Consider the following 22,129-nt stretch of genomic DNA (forward strand, 5'->3'; position numbering starts at 1 on the left):
ATTTGTGCCTATTATGGTTTTTCAAGAATTATTTTATTTATTTCATTTTATTTTTTATTTATTTATTTATTTTTTCTTATTTTTTTTATTGCATTTTAGGTTTTGGGGTGGGGGGCATCACACTACCGGTTTTTCAAGATTTAAATAAAAGTTTTTGTGTTTGCTTCTGGAATAAAAATGCAAAATGACCCAAAATACTTTTAAAATATTCAAATTTTCCAACTGTGCCTAACATGACACATTTTGAACTTCAAATAAATAGTGATTTATCCCATAAAACAAGCTGTATGTTTTTGAGCAAAGGCTCAAACTTCCTTTTGCCTGTCTGTTCTTCCCATGCCTGTCCGTGATTTAAGTCACTGACTGTCTTGTCTCCATTTGGAGGCTTGAATATATTTTTTTCCAATTTGTAGTCTTAATTTACTTCAGATTTTGTGGTTTTGTTTTGTTTTTTAGAGACAGGATCTCTTTCTTGGCCACACTGGGGTGCAGTGGCATGATCATGGCTCATGTAACTTCAAACTCCTGGGTCCAAGTGATCCTCACTCCTGAGTAGCTGGTACTACAGATGCCCACTACCGCATCTGGCTAAGTTTTCTTATTTTTTGTAGAGACAGCATCTCACTGTGTTGTCCAGGCTGATCTCAAACTGCTGGCCTAAAGCAATCCTCCTGCCTTAGCCTCCCAAAGTACTGGCATTATAGGCATGATACCCTGTGCCTGGCCAGTCACTCAGTTTTAATATCCTTTTTCTATTTTTATTTTATTTTTTTGAGGGGGAATATGTGTGTGTGTGTGTGTGTGTGTGTGTGTGTAGGTATGGATTACATGAGATGTTCTGATGCAGGCACGCAATGTGAAATAAGTGCATCATGGAGAATGGGGTATGTATCCCCTTAAGCACTTATCCTATGAGTTATAAACAATCCAATTACACTCTTTAAGTTATTTTATAATGTACAATTAAGTTATTATTGACCATAGTCACCCTATTGTGCCATCAAGTAGGTCTTATTCATTCTTTCTAGTTATTTCTTTTGGTACCTATTAACCATTCCCACTCCCCCCCTAGATCCCTCATGCCCTTCTCTGCCTCTGGTAACTATGCTTCTACTCTCTATGTCCATGAGTTCAATTGTTTAAATTTTAAGATTCCACAGATAAGTGAGAACATGTGATGTTTGTCTTTCTGTGCCTGGCTTATTTCACTTAACATAATGATCTTCAGTGCCATTTGTGTTGTTGCAAATGATTGGATTTCTTTTTTTTATGGCTGCATAGTACTCCATTGTGAATATGTACCACATTTTCTATATCTATTAATCTGTTAATATGGTTAATATTGTTTTTCTAAAGAGAGAGCTAAAAGATTTTATTTAAAATTCATCAATATACAGACTATGATAATGTGATATGTGAAAAAAATTGCTTGTTGAAGTAGAGGTCATAGCCAAAGTTTTACCAAAAATAAGCAGGAGCTTGAAAGAAACATCTGAAAAAAAGTTCTAAATAAAATTTTTAATAGGAAAGAAAAAATAATCTGTGAACACACACAACTTTTTCAAATATTAAAAAATATTGCTGAGAGATGTTCCTGAGCTTGCTCCTTTCTGCCTGTGGATGCCGCTGAGAAAGCATCATTAAAGTCCTTTCTTCACCTTGCCGTCATGTGTAAGTCAGAGTCTCCTAAAGAGCATGAACAGGTGAGGAAGCGCCTCATTGGAAGGCTGAGCTTTGAAACAACCAATGAGAGCCTGAGGAGCCATTTTGAGCAGTGGGGAAGTCTCATGGACTGTGTGGTAATGAGTGATCCAAACACCAAGCCTTCCAGGGGCTTTGGGTTTGTCACATATGCCACTGTGGAGGAGGTGGATGCAGCCATGAATGCAAGGCCACATGCATGATGCATGAGGTGGATGGAAGAGTTGTCTCAAGACAAAGAGACAACTCTTGAGCTGTCTTAGGAGAAGATTCTCAAAGACCATGTGCCCACTTAACTGTGAAAAAGATATTTGTTGGTAGCATTAAAGAAGACACTGAAGAACATCACCTAAGAGATTATTTTGAGCAGTATAGAAAAGTTGGAGTGATTGAAATCATGACTGACAGAGACAGTGGCAAGAAAAGGGCCTTTGCCTTTGTAACCTTTGATGACCATGACTCCATGGATAAGACTGTCATTAAGAAACACCATACTGTGAGTGGCCACAACTGTGAAGTCAGGAAAGCCCTGTCAAACCAAGGGATGGGGAGTGCTTCATCCAGCCAAAGAGGTCGAGTGGTTCTGGAAACTTTGGTGGTGGACGTGGAGGTGGTTTTGGTGGGAATGACAACTTTTGTCTTGGAGAAAACTTCAGTGGTCATGGTTGCCTTGGTGGCAGCCATGGCGGTGGTGGATATGGTGGCAGTGGGGATGGCTATAAGGGATTTGGTAATGTTGGAAGCAGTGTTGGAGGTGGTGGAAGCTACAAAGATTTTGGCAGTTACAACAATCAATCTTCAAGTTTTAGATCCATGAAGGGAGGAAACTTTGGAGGCAGAAGCTCTGGCCCCTATGGTGGTGGAGGCCAATACTTTGCCAGACCACTAAACCAAGGTGGCTATGCTTGTTCTAGTAGCAGCAGCAGCTATGGCAGTGGCAGATTTTAATTAGGAAACAAAGCTTATTAGGAGAGGAGAGCCAGAGACATGACAGGGAAGCTACAGGATTTGTGAACTCAGCCAAGCACAGTAGTGGCAGGGCCTAGCTGCTACAGAGAAGACATGTTTTAGACAAATACTCAGGTGTATGGGCAAAAAACTCGAGGACTGTATTTCTGACTCATTGTATAACAGGTTATTTTAGTTTCTGTTCTGTGGAAAGTATAAAGCATTCCAACAAAGGGTTTTAATGTAGATTTTTTTTTGCACTCATGCTGTTGATTGCTAAATGTAATAGTCTGATTGTGACGCTAAATAGATGTCTTTTTTTTTTTTTTTTATTTTGCAGTGTAAAATTAGTATATGCTGAAGCCATTTTGGCAAATTTCCCCAACAGTGTGAAGTTAGAATTCCTTCAGGGTGATGCCAGGTTCTATTTGGAATTTATATACAACCTGCTTGGGTGGAGAAGCCATTGTCTTTAGAAACCTTAGTGTAGTTGAACTGATAGTTACTGTTGTAACCTGAAGTTCACCATTCAAAGGGATTACCCAAGCAAAATCATGGAATTATTGGTTATAAAAATGATTCTTGGAACATCCTATGCAATATATCTAAATTGAATAATTGTACCAGATAAAATTATAGATGGGAATGAAGCTTGTATATCATTCATTATCATATATAATCAATAAATGATTTAATTTTAAAAAAAGAAATATTGCTTTACTATGCATGATACTATGGCTTAAATAAACTTCTTAGATTATTGGACCTAAATGATAATATTCTTCTCTATCATCATTAAAATATTGGCCAAGACTTGCTTACATAAGGCACTTAGTAAGAGTAGGCAAAGTTAGTTAGAAAGATAATCCCTGAACACATAGAATTAATTATTGGCCGGGTGCGGTGGCTCAAGCCTGTAATCCCAGCACTTTGGGAGGCCGAGGCGGGTGGAATCATGAGGTCAAGAGATCGAGACCATCCTGGCCAACATGGTGAAACCCCGTCTCTACTAAAAATACAAAAAGTTAGTTGGGCATGGTGGTGCATGCCTGTAATCCCAGCTAATCAGGAGGCTGAGGCAGGAGAATTGCCTGAACCCAGGAGGCGGAGGTTGTGGTGAGCCGAGATCACGCCATTGCACTCCAGCCTGGGTAACAAGAGCAAAACTCTGTCTCAAAAAAAAAAAAAAAAAAAAAATTAATTATTAAAGAACAATTTTCGAGGCCAATATAAATAATAACTAAAATGTATTAAACACATACTATTTGGCAGTACATTTCTTTATATGTTATTATATATAAAATATCATTTTTCAGATGAGGGAAAATGATGCAGGAAGAGGTTAATCTATTGCCTAAAGTAAATAATTAGTAAGTAAAACATTTAGGATTCAAACTCAGAGCCCATAATCTTAACTGTTATGGTATCCAGCCTCTGAAGAATCAACTTAACTTGATTAAATGTGGTTGATATTTTTAAATATTAGCTTTTAAAAATATTTTTGTATGTATGTGTGAAATCCTCTACAAGAGTATTAGCTTTAAAGAGACACACAATATTGCTCTATGTGGAGAAATAGACAGAAACTGGAAACAGAAAATTAGAAAATATGCTTTTTACTAGTTGAGGATGTAAGAGACTCTGGGGAAAAAAAATCTATATTAGTATGTTAGAATCAAGGACCTTTAAAGTCGTATTAATAAATGCACTTATTTTACTTCAACAGTGAAGTTTTCCCAGATTGCCACCTATTTTAAATATAACCTTTGTATTTAATTTATACTAAATGTATTATCTATATTTACCCCCCATCAGGAAGGCTTCTGATCTTTCTAAAATAAGCCATTATTTCATTTCTTTAAGAATAATTTTTTTTGAAAATTACATTTTTTTTTCTATTATTCTGTGAACAATAACAACATCAAACGCTTGCAGAAACTTAATGGAATAAAAATAAAATTGAGCTGCTAGCCAGAAAAAGGCTTTTATAAATTAATCACTATCATGCAAAAAAGATCAGAAAGCAATTTTTCCAAGAACAAAAACTGCCCTATTTCCTATCGTGTGACTCACACTCTGAGCTATAAATAAAAGAGACCCAGAGAGACAGAACAAGAGAGATAAGAGTAAGTGAAAACACTGTTAGCTATGAATTCTGAACTAAATAAATAAGCAATTAACAGGTGGCTCATAGGATTTTTTAAAAACTCTTAAAACCACTCTATAGGTTTAGTTAAATTCATTACTTTCCATAAACCACTGTAGTATATTTCTGTGGATGTGTGTGTCCATGCATGAAGTCAACTATTTTATGGATATATATCCCTGTGTATAATTTTAGTTGACTGCAATCACACTTTTGGAAGTAGGGAGAACAGAAATGAGTAAGCAGCTATATATGTTTAAAATTTATAGGAATATTCTGAGATACTAAGAATTATTCTTCTTTGTTAGTAACAGGGAACTCAGAGATACAGTATTTTATTAGTTTTCTCTGTGATGAAATTATACCTACTGCCTCTTGTAATCTCCATGTATCCCAATCCCATACCATTGTATGAAAAAAAATTAGATTTTTCAAGCACATTTTTACATATTTTTTTGGAGATTCACTCTGTCACCCAGGCTTGAGTGCAATGGCAGTCTCGGCTCACTGTAGCCTCTACCTCCCAGGTTCAAGTGATTCTCCATCCTCAGCCTCCTGAGTAGGTGGGGTTACAGGACTGCATCACTACATCTGGTTAATTTTTGTGTTTTTAGTAGAGATGTGGTTTTGCCATGTTGGCTAGGTTGGTCTAGAACTTCTGACCTCAAGTGATCCACCTGCCTTTGCTTCCAAAAGTGCTGAGATTACAGGTATGAACCACCATGCCTGGCCCATTTTTACATATCCTTAAATAAATAATTCAGGACCCATAAAAACAGCATAAACATTTATACTTATAATTATTCAATTTTAAAATACATTGCCAAATATAAACTAGAGCTAAGAATAATGAAATATATGAAATACGTTTTTTTCAATGAAATATGATTTAGCTATAAAAAAGAATGAAATCTTATCATTTAAAGCAACATGGATGGAACTGGAGGATGTTAAGTGAAATAAGCCAGGAACAGAAAGTTAAACACCACATGTTCTCATTTATATGTGGAAACTTTAATTTATATATAAATATTATATAAATATATATAAGTGTAATTTATATATATTCCCCCTTATATAAATATATATAATACATTTAGTATAAATTACTCATTTATATGGGGAAACTACAAAAAGTGTTTCTCACAGAAATAAAAAGTAGAACAAAGGAAAAAACTGATGACAGGTAAAAGGAGGAATAGGGAGAAATGTGTTAAGGGATACAAAATTTCAGCTGGGTAGGAGAAATAAGTTACCTATACCACTTAGGATGACTATAATTAACAATAATACATGTGTTAAATAGCTAGTTCTAACACAAATAAATAATAAATGTTTGAGATGATGAATATGCTAATTACCCTGACCTAATCATTATACCTTCTGTGTATCGAATATCACTATGTTCCCCATGAATATGTACAATTATTATTTGTCAGTTAATAAAGCAAACTTTAAAAGAAATATATGTTTTTAATACATAATAATAACAGAAACTGTTCATTAGCTCTAATAGGAAAAACTAGGACATGGATAATTGTAACCAAAGTGTCTGTAAACCTCATATTTATAGTCTTCTGGCTCACTTATTTCCTACTCTTACTAACTGTGGTGAATTGATTGTCACAAAGTGCCTTTTTTTTTAAAACAAGAAATATGAAAAAGAATAAAATATCTAAAAGGTTTTATGCATACGTATTTGCCATAAAGCTTTTTCCTTTTCTTTGTATAGTTCTGCACTTTTATCTACAGCCTCCAAAATGAGTCAAGATTCGTTTTTGCCAACTGATGGGGATTTGAAATAAATTTCAAATGTAGCCAGTCCTAATATTACTAGAAATGGCTTCCAGCATTTATCCTTCTCTTTCCTGAAACTTCCCTAGTCCCCTCCTACAAAACTATAGTAGCAACAACTTTGATGTGATTTTTGTCTTTGAGTGTAAAGCAAATGCTTTCAAAATATAGTTTAAAATAGTGTTATTGTGATCTCTTAGTCCAAAATGGCTTTATTTATGCACAAATTCAACTAATGGCTCCTACCTCATGGAGTCTTTGATTGCAAAGATCTATTTTCACCAGATGGGGATGTTGCATTAGGAAAGAGCAGCCCTGTCGAGTAACAAAACAATTCTCCTACAACCAGGGAAGTGCAGAGGGCAAAAAACTACCTGTGTTTTTTAGGATTTGGCAATAAAATAAGTGACAAACATATTTTGAAAATATTTAATGGTGATATTAATCTAGATGATTTACACTGGTTAGACATCTGTACAATAGACTTGATGTATTATTTTTCTTTGTTTCTTGCTTGCAAAAAGGACTTTGTTGTCAACTGCCTTTTTTTTCTATTCAGGTAAAACATTTATGAACATCTAAATAAATGGTATTTTAAGAAGGAAGGGCAAGGACTTTTTTGTTTTTTTGAAAGTCTCTTAAGATAGTAATGTGAGTCAGTATTATTTTACCATTTCACAGTTTCACAGTTTGTTTGTTTGTTTGTTTTAATACAGAGTCCCACTCAGCTGCTCAGGCTGGAGTATAGTAGTGCAATCTCAGCTTACTGCAACCTCTGCCCCCTGGGTTCAAGCTATTCTCCTGCCTCAGCCTCCCAAATAGCTGGGACTACAGGTGCATGCCACCATGCCCAGCTAATTTTTGTATTTTTAGTAGAGACGGGATTTCCCCATGTTGGCCAGGATGGTATCGATCTCTTGACCTTGTGATCAGTCCACCTCGGCCTTCCAAAGTGCTGGGATTACAGGTTATCACAGTTTGTTTTTTATCCATTTTGCATTTTCTTGTTGTTAGGATGCTGTATTCTAAATTTTCCAAGTTGGTATTTATTTATAAATACTGTTAGTAACCATTGACATATTTTTGTCTATACAGCTAACCCTTGAACAACTTGAGGGTCAGGATGCCCACCCCCTTGCAGTTGAAAATCTATATATAACTTTTGACTCCCCCAAAACTTAACTACTAATAAGCCTACTGTTGACCAGAAGCTTTACCTATAACATAAATGTTCAGTTAACACATATTTTATGTTATATGCATCATATGCTGCATTCTTACAAAACAGTAAGCTAGAGAAAAGAAAATGTTATTAATAAAATCATAATGAAGAGAAAATATATTTACTTATCATTAAGTGGAAGTGGATCATCATAAAGATCTTCATCCTTGTCACATTCACATTGGCTAGGCTGAAAAAGAGAAAGAGGAGGGGTTGGTCTTGCTGTCTCTGGGTGGCAGAGGCAGAAAATATGGAGGAGGTGAAAGTGGAACAGAAGAGGCAAACATACACTCGGAGTTAACTTTTATTGAAAAGAAAGCCAATAAAAGTGGACCCACGTAGTATTGTTCAAGGGTTATCTGCATTATATTTTCACTAGTATTATTTGATCACATTTCTGAATAAATGGGTGCAGTTGACAAAGTAAGATTTATAGGTATATCTCAGAGATATTCCAGGTTTGGTTACAGGCACCACCGTAAAGCAAATAGCCCAATAAACTGAGTTACATAAATTTTTGATTTTCCAATGTATATAGAATTTATGTTTACATTGTAGTGTAGTCTATTAAGTGTTCAATAGCATTATAGGTTAAGAAAAAAGCATATATCTTACCTTAATTTAAAAAATACTTTATTGCTAAAATGTTCTAATGATCATCCAAGCCTGCAGCAAGTGGTAATCTTTTTCCTGGTGGACTTTGGAAGGCCCTGCCTCAACGTCGGTATCTGCTAACTGAAGTTGGGGTGGCTGTGGCAATTTCTGAAAGAAAGCAAGACAATAGAGGAGTTTGCTGCATCGATTGGCTCCTTGAGGAAAAATTTCTCTGTAGCAGGTGATGCTGTTTGATAGCATTTTACCCAGATTAGAACCTCTTTCAAAATTGAAGTCAGTCTTCTCAAACCCTGCTGCTGTTTTGTCAACTAAATGCATGGAATATTCTGAATTATTTTTAATCATTTCAACAATGTTCACAGCATCCTCACCAGGTGTAAATTCCACCACTTGCTTTGCTCATCCATAAGAAGCAACTCCCTGCCTGTTCCAGTTTTATTATTAGAGTGCAGCAATTCAGTGACAAGTTCAGGCTCCACTTCCAGTTCTATTTCTCTGGCTATTTTCACCATATCCACGATTACAATAGTAACATCAAAGATCACTGATCACAGATCATCATCACAGATATAATAATAATGACAAAGTCTGAACTATTGTGAGAATTACCAAAATGTAATACACAGACATTAAGTGAGCACATGCTTTTGGAAAAATGATGCCAATAGACTCGCTCAATGCAGGGTCCCCACAAACCCTCAGTTTGTATAAAAATACAGTATCTGCAAAGCACAATCAAGTGAAGCACAAAAAAGGTGTGCCTGTATTCACGTGATCATCAACACTTCAAATCATGTGCTGATTCAATCGTATAACATGTTTTATTGTGTATAGCTCTGAGGTGAACTCTCAGCATTTAGAATTGGAGAAGAACAAGTTTTCAGGAGAACTTCAGTTTGGGGAATTCTTTGATGTGATTAGCTTAAAAATACCTATACCCACAATTTAACAACATAAAAATAGAAACTAGTGTTGCTCAGATGTTCCATACAAATTTTAAATGTTCATTACTAAAGCATTATTTTTAGTAAATTGAAAACAACTTGAATATGCATAAGTGGGTAAGTGACTAAATTATAATACTCCTCTGTTATCTTAAGAGGATATGTTCCAAGATCCCCCGTAAATGGCTGAAATCATGAATAATACTGAACTTGATTGCCATTAGTCTCTCACCTGCAAGTTTCATGACTTTTTCATATTAACTAAGAACTTACCACTGTGGCCATAATCATTACAGTTTGAGATGTGACAGCAAAACTAGCATGAATTTCTTTTATTTTCTTACTACTGCAAGTGTATCGTCTACGCTTATGGACGATTAGTGCGCCAGAAGATAAGTTCTTATGGTAGATCTTAGCAACCTCAGCGTAAGATTTTTTTCTTTCCTTAAGTTTAGAACTTTCGCATTTTCACTTACAGAAAGCACTTAGTTGGCTTCTTTTTGGCATATCCAAACTGCCAGCATCACTACTCTTGCACTTTAGGACCATTATTAAATAAACACTTTAATATCTGACAGTCAATCTAATAACTCAGGGGTAGGGTAGATAGCGTGAATATGCTAGACAAAGGGATGACTCACGTCCCAGTGGAAGGGAGCCAGATTTCATTGTGCTACTCAGAATGGTGCACAATTTAAAATCTGTAATTGTTTATTTCTAGAAGTTTTTCATTTAATATTTTTAGACCATAGTTGACCATGAGTAATTGAAACCCATGGAAAGTGAAACTGCAGATAAAGCAGGACTACTATAATAGATAGAGATTAAATTAATAATTAATAATTTTGCTATTCTATAATTCCATACTTATAGTAAATGTAGACATATCTTCAAAGACTTGAAGGGATGTCCTTAATAGAGTTAATTTTTTTAAAGTACACGGTCCTGTATAGTAATATTTTGTCATTTTGACTTAATAAAGTTTGTTTTTTAATCCCTAGTAACAACAAAAAGCCTATAAATGAGAACACACAGATATACACAAAAAGGGCCATTTTCTACTTAATCTATTCTGCTTCAAATAAACTTTCCAAAATTATACAACACAAAGTTTACTTTAAAAATTTTTGTTAGTCATAAGTGAGCTACAAACATTACACATCATTCTGTATTTCAAATTGAGGGACTGGAGAAATTCTTCAAATCTTACTATAATACATTGCTTTTCAGATTGCTTTGCCACATCTCCATACCTACATGGGTAGATCTAGGAAACAAAGAAACAACAACAACAACAACAAAACCCAGCAACAAATATCACAACAACAACACAAGAAGAATAATGAAGAATTTATCCTAGATAACTATCAGTATAGTAAACCCTTCACAGCTCACCTCCCATATCCCAAAGGCAGTTACTGTTAGGATATTCCAAAAGGGCTGCCCCAGCAGCTTTTGCAAACCTGTCTGCTATGGCTATCACACTTTGTCCATTCTGGTCTTTTCTCCTGCATGGCTTCCACTTACCCAATTCCATGGCCTAAAAAACTATTGTCAACTGTTCATCATGAAACTAACAATGACCATACAGAGGAAAAGATTTTGTCTGACCTCCCTCTCACTTAAAATAATAAATTAGGCATTAATTAGAAAATAAAATATTGGAAATTTTCATATTAAAAATATTTATTGTCAGTAAAATGGGCTGAGCTGAGTAGGAAGCACCCACATTAGAGAAATAGTAGTAGGGAGTATGTATGCTTTTTGTTTTGTTTTTTTGTTTGTTTGTTTTTTTTTTTTTTTTTGAAAGGAGAGAAGGAAAGAAAAAAAAAGGGAGTGAAGGAGAGGAAGATAGAGGAAGAAAAGGAGGGAGAGAGAACGGGAATGTTGCTTTATTCTAAAAATGAGTATTAATAATGGCCGATCAATATTTCATTTAAACCTATGAGTAGGTGTGATGTGGTATTGACAAGAATGTATATTTTGTGTACTTAAAGTGGAGAGCTCTATAAATATTTATTAAGTTTACTTGTTCTGGATCTGAGTTCAAGTCCTGCATGTCCTTATTAATTTTCTGTCTCGTTGAGTCTAAATCTCTTTATAGGTCTTATGTATCTGGGTGTTAGGATCGTTAGCTCTTATTGTTTCATTGATCCTGTTACCATTATATCTTTGTCGCTTTAAAATCTATTTTATCAGATGCGAGAATTGCAACTCCTGCTTTTTATTTATTTATTTATTTATTTTTGCTCTCCATTTGGTTGTAAATCTTTCTCCATTCCTTTGGTTTGAGTCTTTGTGTATCTTTGGATGTGAAATGGGTCTGGATGTAGCATACCATTGGGTTTTGGCTGTATCTTTTGATTGGGGGATTTAGTCGATTTAAATTTAGGGTTACTGCCATTTGATGTTAACTGGCTATTTTATCCATTCGTTGATGTAAATTCTTCTTTATGTTGATGCTCTTTACTTTTTGGTATATTTTTAGAAAGGCTAATACTGATTGTTCCTTTCTATGTGTAATGCTTCTTTCAGAAGCTCTTGTAAAGCAGGCCTGATGGTAATAAAATCTCTAAGTACTTTCTTGTTTATAAAAGATTTTATTTTTCCTTCAGTTGTGAAGCTTAGTTTGGCTGGATATGAAAGTATGTGTGCTTTTTGATTGGGTAGTGGCAGGGAAGAGTTGTGAGAAAACTTACTGTTAACATTACTAGCAACTAGTCTATACCAATATTCTTAGAACTTATATGCCCACTACAGTGCTAAGCCCTTCACATAAATTATCAGGTTGATTTTCAGAATAATCTTATAAAGTAAATATTGTTATTGTCTTCGTTTATGGAAAGACAGTACAGAAGCTTCTAAGACTTAAGTAGTCAGGGCACATAGCTAGTAAGGGACAGTCAGGACTGACACCATATAGTATGCACTCTGATAGTCAGCATTTATTTTGAGTACCTCATTGGTGCACATTTCTACATTCTAGAGTTTGAGGGACTATAAAAAATAGTCTATACCCTCTAGCAATGCATGTGATGGTTTTGATTTTAAAATATATTAAAATGTATTACATGAAGGATCCTGGGAAGATTAACCTGGCATTCCGTGGAAGACTGAATTGGAGTCGGGGGAGATTAGGGGGAAGGGTACCAGGTAAAAAGCTGTTACAATAGTTCAGGAAATAAGCTAATGAGGGTGTTGGGAGAGGTGTTGCTGGTAAAGTTGCTGTTACATGAAAAATGGATTATCTTCAAAGCAGAAGAATAGGTATATGTAATATTAACTTAAACTGCAGCTTTGGAATGCCTCTAAAGTAAAGAGCTGTTATTTGACAGTCACATATAGGCAAAGAATGTGATGTTAAGCATACCACAAAACTATTTCCAATTAAGAAAATGATTTTTATATAACAGCTCAAGCTATCACTTAGATTATAAACATTTTCTTATGTAAATGAATAATTATTTCAAGTTTCTTTATTCAACTTTTAAATTAACATTTGTTTACTGAACATTTACTATGTGGTGCCATGGACTAGAGTTTTCATTCATATGATAATTGTATACCTGAAACAATGTCAACCAATGAAAGAAAAGAAAAAGGAGCTAAAGGTACTTTTCTGAAATCCTTATTAAACTCATTTTTTTTTTCATTTCAGGATAGGCACATTCTTACATTGTTTCTATCTCATTGGAAACTGTTTGTAGTCTTATTGCTGTCAAAACATGAGCATGCTTTTAAAACATGAAATCTTGTGATTAATCCGTTGTCATGCATTGATCACCCATAATATATCTGTTAATCTTGAATCTCATAATCTATAAAATTTGCTCGGAGCGAGAATTATGTATATTGTTATTTGCCAAAACAACTTATAAAATGAGACCTTCTCTATATACAGGCAAAGATCAATATTAAAATTACAAAATACTAATAATCTTAGGAAAAAATTTTGGGAAATAAAAACGTTATTTTCTAATCCAGATTAAGAAAAACTTGAGCTGCTTAGCATTTCAGTGTCAGTGAAATTGAATATTTAAAAGTATTTTACATCACAGAAAATCTGTCTAGTCTCATATCTCAGTTGCTTTTCAATCAATTGCATTTGTTGTAGTATAGAAATGATTAAATATTATTAAGGAAGTGATATATTGAGTCAAACTTGATTCATTGTAGCTGATGCTTTTGAGAAAATGTCAGCTTCCTTTCATGTCTCTCTTTTGCTCACAGTTGAAATGATGAGGTATAAATGACCAAAGAAAACTACGGACTTTTCTAGTCCAAACTCTGAAGCACACACTCAGACTGGGATCTTGTCAGAAGGAGGTGTGAAGTCAGGCTGCCACGATGATGATATCTCATTCTTTGGCCACTCTCATGTGAACACTAGAGAGAATTATTTCGTGATAAATGCTTCTTAATTCTAACAAAGTGCTAGCTCCTTCTTGGGTAGCAAATAAAACCCTGAAAATTCTCATATGTCACAGTTATTGAACAATTTTTGAAAAGCTTTTAATATTCATATTTTACGTACATTATGCAGAGCTCTGATCTCTGATGTTTGGAGACGCAAATTCTACTTGCATGAAAGACATATGAACAAGCTGCAGAAAATATAATGTAAAAATAAGAGCAAAATGTTTTGTAACAAAAACTCTAATTGTCTTCCTCTAATTTTTTATTTTTATTCTCTATTTTATGGTCATTATATTGGTTTTTAACATATTAGAATATTAAGAATGAATGTATGTGAACATAAACTATCTATGTCATTACAAATGGCCATTACTCTGGCTGATATTTAAATTTAAAAAAAATAATCAGCAAATAAGATGACTTGTTTTTGATTTACTCAATATCTTAACTTTGAGTTATGTATTAATTAAAAGGTTTATAATTAACTGAAGTCATTATTAACTAGACTTTACATTCACCCCAAGAGTGACTTCTCACAAGCATGTTTGAACTTCAGATATTTTGCATTTGATATCAGAAGTTTGTCCTCTAATAATAAAATTTATTTGCAATATTTATAAATATAAATATTTAATAAATATATGCCATCCTCTTAAGCTAAATCTTTTGTTCCTATTTACATATGTTATTTACATGCATTTTTTTTTATTGGTGTCACTGTTATTATTGATAATGATCTTCAACTGAATTTTAACAAAAATGCGTCTACAATAGCTGTAGCATTTGCATATGTGTGGAGTTACTTCTAAGATATTTAATGGGGGTGGGTTTATTATTTAAGTGGGCTTTTGAGAAAGTACACTTGAGGATTAAGAAACACTTTGCAGGAATGTCAAGGAATATAACATGCAGTACCTATTGTTTTTGGGAAAATGTTTCTCGTGGATGTAATAGGCTCATGTTAAATAATGAAAAGGTTAAGTTGTTGATGGAAGGCGACAGGGAGGAATATAACATGATCCATCAAACAGAGAGGGAAAATTAGGAAAATCCCATAAAACACCAGCTTCTGAGTTTCAGTTGCCCATAATTTTTTCCTTACAGCCTCGAATGTCAATTTACTTACTGTTTGGGAGTGACAAAACTATGGAAAAAAGATAGATACTAAGTGTTGCCAGTTGTTAGTGCTGGAGAAATAGGAGTCAGCAGCATGTAGTGGTAAGAGGCACTGTGGGCTATGACCCGAGGGTCTATGACCGTGTAGCATCATGACTTTGCAAAAGTCACTTACACCCTCTGAGATTTAGTATCAAAACATATTAAATGAATGTGGGTGCACTAAAACATTTCTACATTTAAATGACATTCCAAGTTAAAGACTTGGCCAAGTCCTGGATTTGAAGAAAATGTTTAGAAACATATGTCAAAAATGGCACTTTCATTTTTCTCAAGTAGAGAGAAATATCTCCACCCTCATTCTGCTGAGAAATGGCTTAGAGTGCCAGTGAACTGGCCTGTGAACTATGATTGTGAAATCATTCTGATTTTCACTTTTTAAGTGTGTTAATGATTATGCACCCATGATGATCATTTTAGGAGCAAGTACTGAGGTTTGATTTGCTACTGTGTGTCATTCAGAATACTTTTTCTCCTGTGTGCAGTGATAATTACTAATAGCAAGGTATATTTGAAATGGAACAGTAAAAGACACCAGGGACCAGGCATGGTGACTCATGCCTGTAATCCCAGCACTTCGGAAGGCCAAGGTGGGCAGATCATGAGGTCAGGAGATTGAGACACTCATGGCTAACACGCTTAAATCCCGTCTCTACTAAAAAGAAACACAAAAAATTAGCCAGGCATCTTGGTAGGTGCCTGTAATCCCGGCTACTCGGTAGGCTAAGGCAGGAGAATCACTTGAACCCAGGAGGCTGAGGTTGCAGTGAGCTGAGATTGTGCCACTGCACTCCAGCCTGGGGTGACAGAGCGAGACTACTGAGTGGGACAAATTGTAAGTCTAAGAACAGGAGTGGGTCTTTTTCATTTTGGATTCTTCTGCCAGATCTATAAATATAATTATATAAAGGCATAAGCAAGAAAGCAAATAGCAAAGTTTCCTAAAGATAGTACTATATTTTTATCACAAAAATAACTAATCTAAATATATATATATATATGTATATATATATAAAACATATTATATAAGCATAGTAGGTGAGAAGTCCAGTGTTTGAGCTACATTGCAATGATATTAATGCAGAAGAATGCATCAGGACTGAAATACCATTGGTCTTGTTACAGATTTTTAAAATAATAATGCTTATAGAATGACTGATCCAACTCAAGGGAAGACAATAAATAATACTATTGGAGTCAGCAAAGAGTTTTATGTTTTTCCTTGGAAGAACTCATTCTTCATCCACAATTTGATTTTCCCTTATTGTAAATAAAATCAAGTCTAGGCCACTGTATTATACTAGTCAGAACATGATTATCACTTATCTATTCTATAGCCCATACACTTACGTGTTTATAAGAATTGTAATATAGGCTTTTATTATACTCATCAGCTTTTGGGAATATCAGCTTACCATGACTTGATTTGATAAATAGCAAGAAATACAAGAGTTTCTGACTATATAGTTATAGATCATAGGCTACAGCAATGTTTCTATAAGTATTCAAGTACTGTCACTGTCATTTGGGTACTGTAGGAAATGCGAATTCTTGGGCCCCAGCCCAAGTGTGGAGATTCCTCAAGTATCTAGTGAATCAGAAATACTGGGGGTGGAGCCCAGTGACTTGTATATATATTTATCTTTTAACAAGTCTTCTACACAATTCTGATATGTGCTAAAGTTTGACAATCGTTTGTTCAGTAGTTCTCCACTTTTGGAACTGAAGAGTTTAAGTCTTTAAAAATGCATATGGCAATGTAATTCCAATCAAAATTCAAGAAGAATGTTCTTTATACATTGATAAACGGAATCTAAAATGTATATAAAATTCAGAGGACAAATAACAGCCAAGGCAAACATAAAAAGAATAACACACACACACACACACACACACACACACACAAGGCTGGATGGTTTACACTACAAGAAATGAAGACTTATTAAAAGCTACAGTAATTACACCACTGTGGTAGAGGGGCAAGAATAGACAAATAGAAGAGAGAAACCAGAAACAGAACCACACTATGTGGTCACATAATTTATGACAAAGTCGACACAAATATGGGAGCAAACTTTGTTCTTTCCAATAAGTTATAATGGGTTTATTAGATATACATGTTGAGAAAAAGAATATTTACCCCATTCCAGGTAAAATAAAACCAATTCTAGATGGAATGTAAATACTAAGATAAAAGATAAAACAAAGTTTGAGGTGAAAACAGAAAAAAAAAATCTTAATGAATTTGGTGTACACAAAGACCTCTTAAATAAAACACAAAGAATGCTGACTGTAAGAGAATATAATTACTTTACTAAAATTAAGAGTTTCTGTTCATCAAAACACACTATTAAGAGAATGGAAAGGCAAACTCTATAGTGGCAGAAGGAATTTACATGTATTTGACAAAAGACTTCTATCCAGTTGTATCCAGTAGTTTAAGAACTGCCTCAAATGAATAGCAAACAGTAAATGATCAACAGAATGGGGAAACATTTTTGCAATCTACCCATCTGACAATGGCCTAATATCCAGAATCTACAGAAAACTTAAACACATTTATAGAAAAAACAGCCACATCAAAAAATGGGCAAAGGATGTGGACAGACGCTTTTCAAAAGAAGACATTTATGCAGCCAACAAACCTATGAAAAAAAGCTCATCATCACTGGTCATTAGAGAAATGCAAATTAAAAACACATTGAGATACCACATCATACCAGTTAGAATGGCGATCTTAAAAAATCAAGAGATAACAGATGCTGGAGAGGGTATGGAGAAACAGGAATGCTTTTACACTGTTGGTGGGAGTGTAAATTAGTTCAACCATTGTGGAAGACAGTGTGGCGATTCCTCAAATATCTAGAACTAGAAATACCATTTGACCCAGCAATCCCATTACTGGTTATGTACCCTAAGGATTATAAATCTTTCTATTATAAAGACACATGCACATGTATGTTTATTGCAGCATTGTTCACAATAGCAAAGACTTGGAACTAACCCAAATGCCCGTCAATGATAGACTGCATAAAGAATGTAATTTTAATTTTAATTTTATTTTATTTTCTGGATTACGTGTGCAGGACATGCAGGTTTGTTACATAGATAAATGTGTGCCATGGTTGTTTGATGCATCTATCAACCCATCACCTAGATATTAAGCCCCAGATGCATTAGCTATTTAACTTGATGTTCTTCCTTCCCCTACTCCCTGACAGGCCCCAGTGTGTGTTGTTCCCCAACTTGTGTCCATGTGCTCTCAGTCCAACATTGAATCTTATCAGTTTTACACCTAAGATGTCTCTCAATTCTTCCCACTTGTCTCCATCATTATCACTGCCACAACCTTAGTCCAAGCTACCATCATCTCTTGCCTTAGTCACTCTAGTGGCCTCCTAACTAGTTTCCTCTTGGACACTCTTGTTCCTTTCTTTCCTCTCTAGGTATTCTTCACATTCAAGCAAAAATCATCTATTCAATATGCAGATCTGATTTTATCAGACATATGCTTAAAATGCTTCAAAGGATTTCTAATTGATTTGGGGATTAGGACCAAAGTCATTAACAAGGTCTGCATAATCTGGTCTCTCCCTAACTCTTCTCCATGAAAGTCTGCATCATCTAGCCCCTCCATAACTAAACCTTCTCCTTCTTCACAAAAGTGTTATTTATCTTGTCCCATCACATGACTTTTATACTTGCTGCTCCCTCTACCCAACCTACTCTCCTGATGCAATCATCCTTACCCCAGCTCTCCTGGGTAATGACTACTGATCCTTTAGCTTTCAGGCCAACTGTCATTTTCTAAGGGTGGCCTATCTGTTGCTTCAGAACATACCAAGTCCTTCAAGTATCTTTTATTTGAAGCCCCTATTATGGTATAATTTTCATTTTTCTGTTTGATTATCGGTCAGTGCCTGTGTCCCTCCCTAGCCTGTAATCTCTGTAGGATCAGGGAGTTTCTGTGTACATTACTATACCCCAAGTACCCAGAATAGATCCTAGAATACTTTTATGATCAATAAATATTTGATTGATGAAAGAACCATTGGGAGAAAGGAGGCTCTATGATGAACATCACCAAGAAGCAAGAGGATGCCATTAACTCACTAGGCCCTGTGGATGTCAGGCAAAATAAGGCAAAACTTTAGGGAATAAACATCATAATTGACCTCTTTTGACTTTACCTAGGTTGCCTTTGACTCCCAATTTAGTGGTAGTCCTACCTATTGTGACATGCAAAAAGGTCTCAATTGAGTTCTGGAAATTAGATATCAAATAACTGGCTCAAAATCGTTTTGATTTAAATTAAACAGCAGTTAAGTTGTAGATTTTAATCATTTTTCATCCTTTAGTACATCATCTGATTTATAAAATAACTACATTTAAAAATATTTCAGTCCCATCAATCTGGGAACTAAGGGATCTGAAGAAGCTGACCCTGCGATTTTTTTACATTTATAGAACACTTGTTTGCAGAAAACTGAATGTTGGTAACAGCTTAATAGATCGGGCAGCTACACAATAACCCTGCACAGGCGGTATGTATTAAGATCAGCTTTGGGGGTGCTGAGCATTTTTTTCTTTTTGAAATGTGAGACCTAAAATAATTTGGTTTCTAGCTGTTTGCCACTGTTCTCACTCCACACTTGCCGTTTTACATATGATTACTGAGTTGACCCCAAAGGCTTTTAGGTTGAGAGGCTGCAAGGTCAGTGTCCCTGCCACCTCCCAATCGCTGCCTGTACCTACCTCAGACATGTCTTTGTACTATCCCTGCTGGACACTGCACCTTTCCATAATTATAAATGTCTGTTTTCAGTCACTTCAAAGGTTTCCCAGCACTGGGAGTCCTCCTTCAAAGCCTCTGCAGTGCTGAGGAACTTCTGTCATTGACAGGAGGTCTTGCTTTGAAGTTTTTCATGCCATTTATTGATTTCCCCCTTTAAAGATGTTCAGATTAGAAAATGCTTCACCCCCTTTGAACATGTGCATATTTTTATGATGTTGAAGGGTTAATCCTTTGAAGATATTTACATTTTATAGCAATGTCCTTATATGAATAAATTTGACATCAGATATGCCACATGCTTTATGAGACTTTCCTTTTCTCTGCTGGATCCTTCAAGATCAAGATCCTCTCAATTTAGTATGGTGTTAGTTCTCATATTATGCTTTTGTTCCATTTTTAATATAATGCCCAAGAAATCAGTAAATGTGCTAAAATAAAAGGGTTTGCATAATTTGGAAATAGCCTTTATTCCAGTTATTTATATAAGTTTACTTAAAGTTGGGACATGTTTAATGTTTAAGAGTGGTTTCAATGTTTTCTGGATCTCATGACCATTTTTAGTATCCTAAAGTTATGCATTAGTGCCAACAAAGGTTAGCTTTGAAAGGTAGCTCTATCCTAGTTATACGATGCATGTTTGCATACATAGTTTTTCCTTGTATATGTGCTTAAGCCTCAGTTTCCTAATGCCTTGAAAAGAATAAGGATGATATGAGGATTAAATTTGAAAATTTCACTTTAGGACTTTAGTACAGTGCCTCACACATAGTCAATTAGCTATGTTTGTGGCAATTAAATGACCAAGTCCAATTAGTTCAATACTGGATAACAGCCCATGTAATGTTTTAGGCATTAGCTTTAGGGCTATCCCTGCTGATCAGAAATACACTATCTCCCTCTAATGAACTGATTTCAGCAATTCTACCACTTGGAATTTCTCTCATTTAGTTTAAGAGTTCGATTACTAATACAGGTAGAATCAAGTACTATTAGGAGAGGTAATGCTTTAAATCCTAGTGTGAATGAAGACTCTGAAGCATGTTGTGGTGATACAGACAGACAAGAAAAGGAGAAAACAGTGCTTAGGAGTAGAAAAGGAGCTACAAACATCAAGGGAACGATGGAGGTAAAGAAAGTGGGGTAAATGTGAACTTTCACACAATTTTTTCAAAGGTTGAAAATATATACACACAAACACACCACCCCTAAGCCTACTTAAAACTAAAAATGATAAGTAGTATTATAATGCAAACTAAACTACAGATGCTAAATCGAGAAATGCCACACACACAGAAAGAAAATAAATATAATTGGCATGAATTTCAATGTCTAGTGGGCTGGTAAACTCATATTAAGTGTAGTCCAGTTGTCAACCAGGAATCATATATGACCTCCTTGTGTATAATAAAAATAAAGCAGCTCTATTTAATTTCTATGTTTGGCATAATAAGATTGTAGTCATAATACTAGGGAAGCATTTTCATTTTCCTGGATGTCAGTGATTGACTTTCATTTCCCTAGCACTCTAAATGTATTGTTTCCGTAATTTAATCATTTATTTATTTGATATTTATATAGTGGCAAAGAAGTACAAATGACCAATAAACATATAAAAGGATACTCAGCTTTACTATTCATGAGGGCAATATAGGGTAAATGTAGACAACAATAAGGTACATATTTTATCCATTATCCAGTAATAGCAAGCGTTATTATCTTAATAGTATCAAGTGTTGTAGAGGAATTAGTGTTTCTTATACATTGTTGGAGGAGAAATAATTTGATATATATTTTTGGAATATGATTGGAAATTATTTATAAAAACGTAAATGAGTAGATCCTTCAATCCAGAAATATTCCCTCTCAGTTTTATTTGTAGATGCGTCATGTTTGTGGTAGCATTGTATTAATAGGAAAATAAAAAGAAATAAGGAAAAGAAAGAGAAGGGAAGAAAGGAAAGAAGGAAAAAAATTAAATATCTAAACATCCATTAATAGTGTAATGTTTAAATGAACTATAGATGTTGAATTGCATAAAATACTGTACAGGAGTTAAGCAAAAAACAAACAAAAGCTATAAGCTACTATCTACATGACCAGACATGGAAAAATTTTTCAACCATGTGGAAAAAGAAAAAAAAGCAAAACTTGAAGAATAATATGGACTGAGTGAGACTGGTGACGTAAGATACACAAAGTATAAAACATACGTAGTCATATGTGCATGTAAGAAATACAATGCTGTGTCATGAGGCTGCATTTGCAGTGTTAATCAATGGGAGTTCTTTATCTCAATTAATCAATATTTAATTGATTATTATTTGTGTAACAAATGTATAATAATATATAAATATGTTTCTATATTCTGTGAA

General features: G+C 34.7%; 1 long non-coding RNA gene and 1 pseudogene across 1 annotated transcript in view; both read left to right on the forward strand.

The window, feature by feature from the left end:
- The window catches only part of LOC108588829 (uncharacterized), a 147,495-nt gene that overhangs the window by 90,017 nt on the left and 35,349 nt on the right, over positions 1 to 22,129 (forward strand). The window lies entirely within an intron of this gene.
- LOC128930007 (heterogeneous nuclear ribonucleoprotein A1-like) lies at positions 1,041 to 3,264 on the forward strand (annotated as a pseudogene).

The sequence above is a fragment of the Callithrix jacchus genome, chromosome 17, assembly GCF_049354715.1.
Source record: "Callithrix jacchus isolate 240 chromosome 17, calJac240_pri, whole genome shotgun sequence".
In the NCBI taxonomy this organism is placed as follows: domain Eukaryota; kingdom Metazoa; phylum Chordata; class Mammalia; order Primates; family Cebidae; genus Callithrix; species Callithrix jacchus.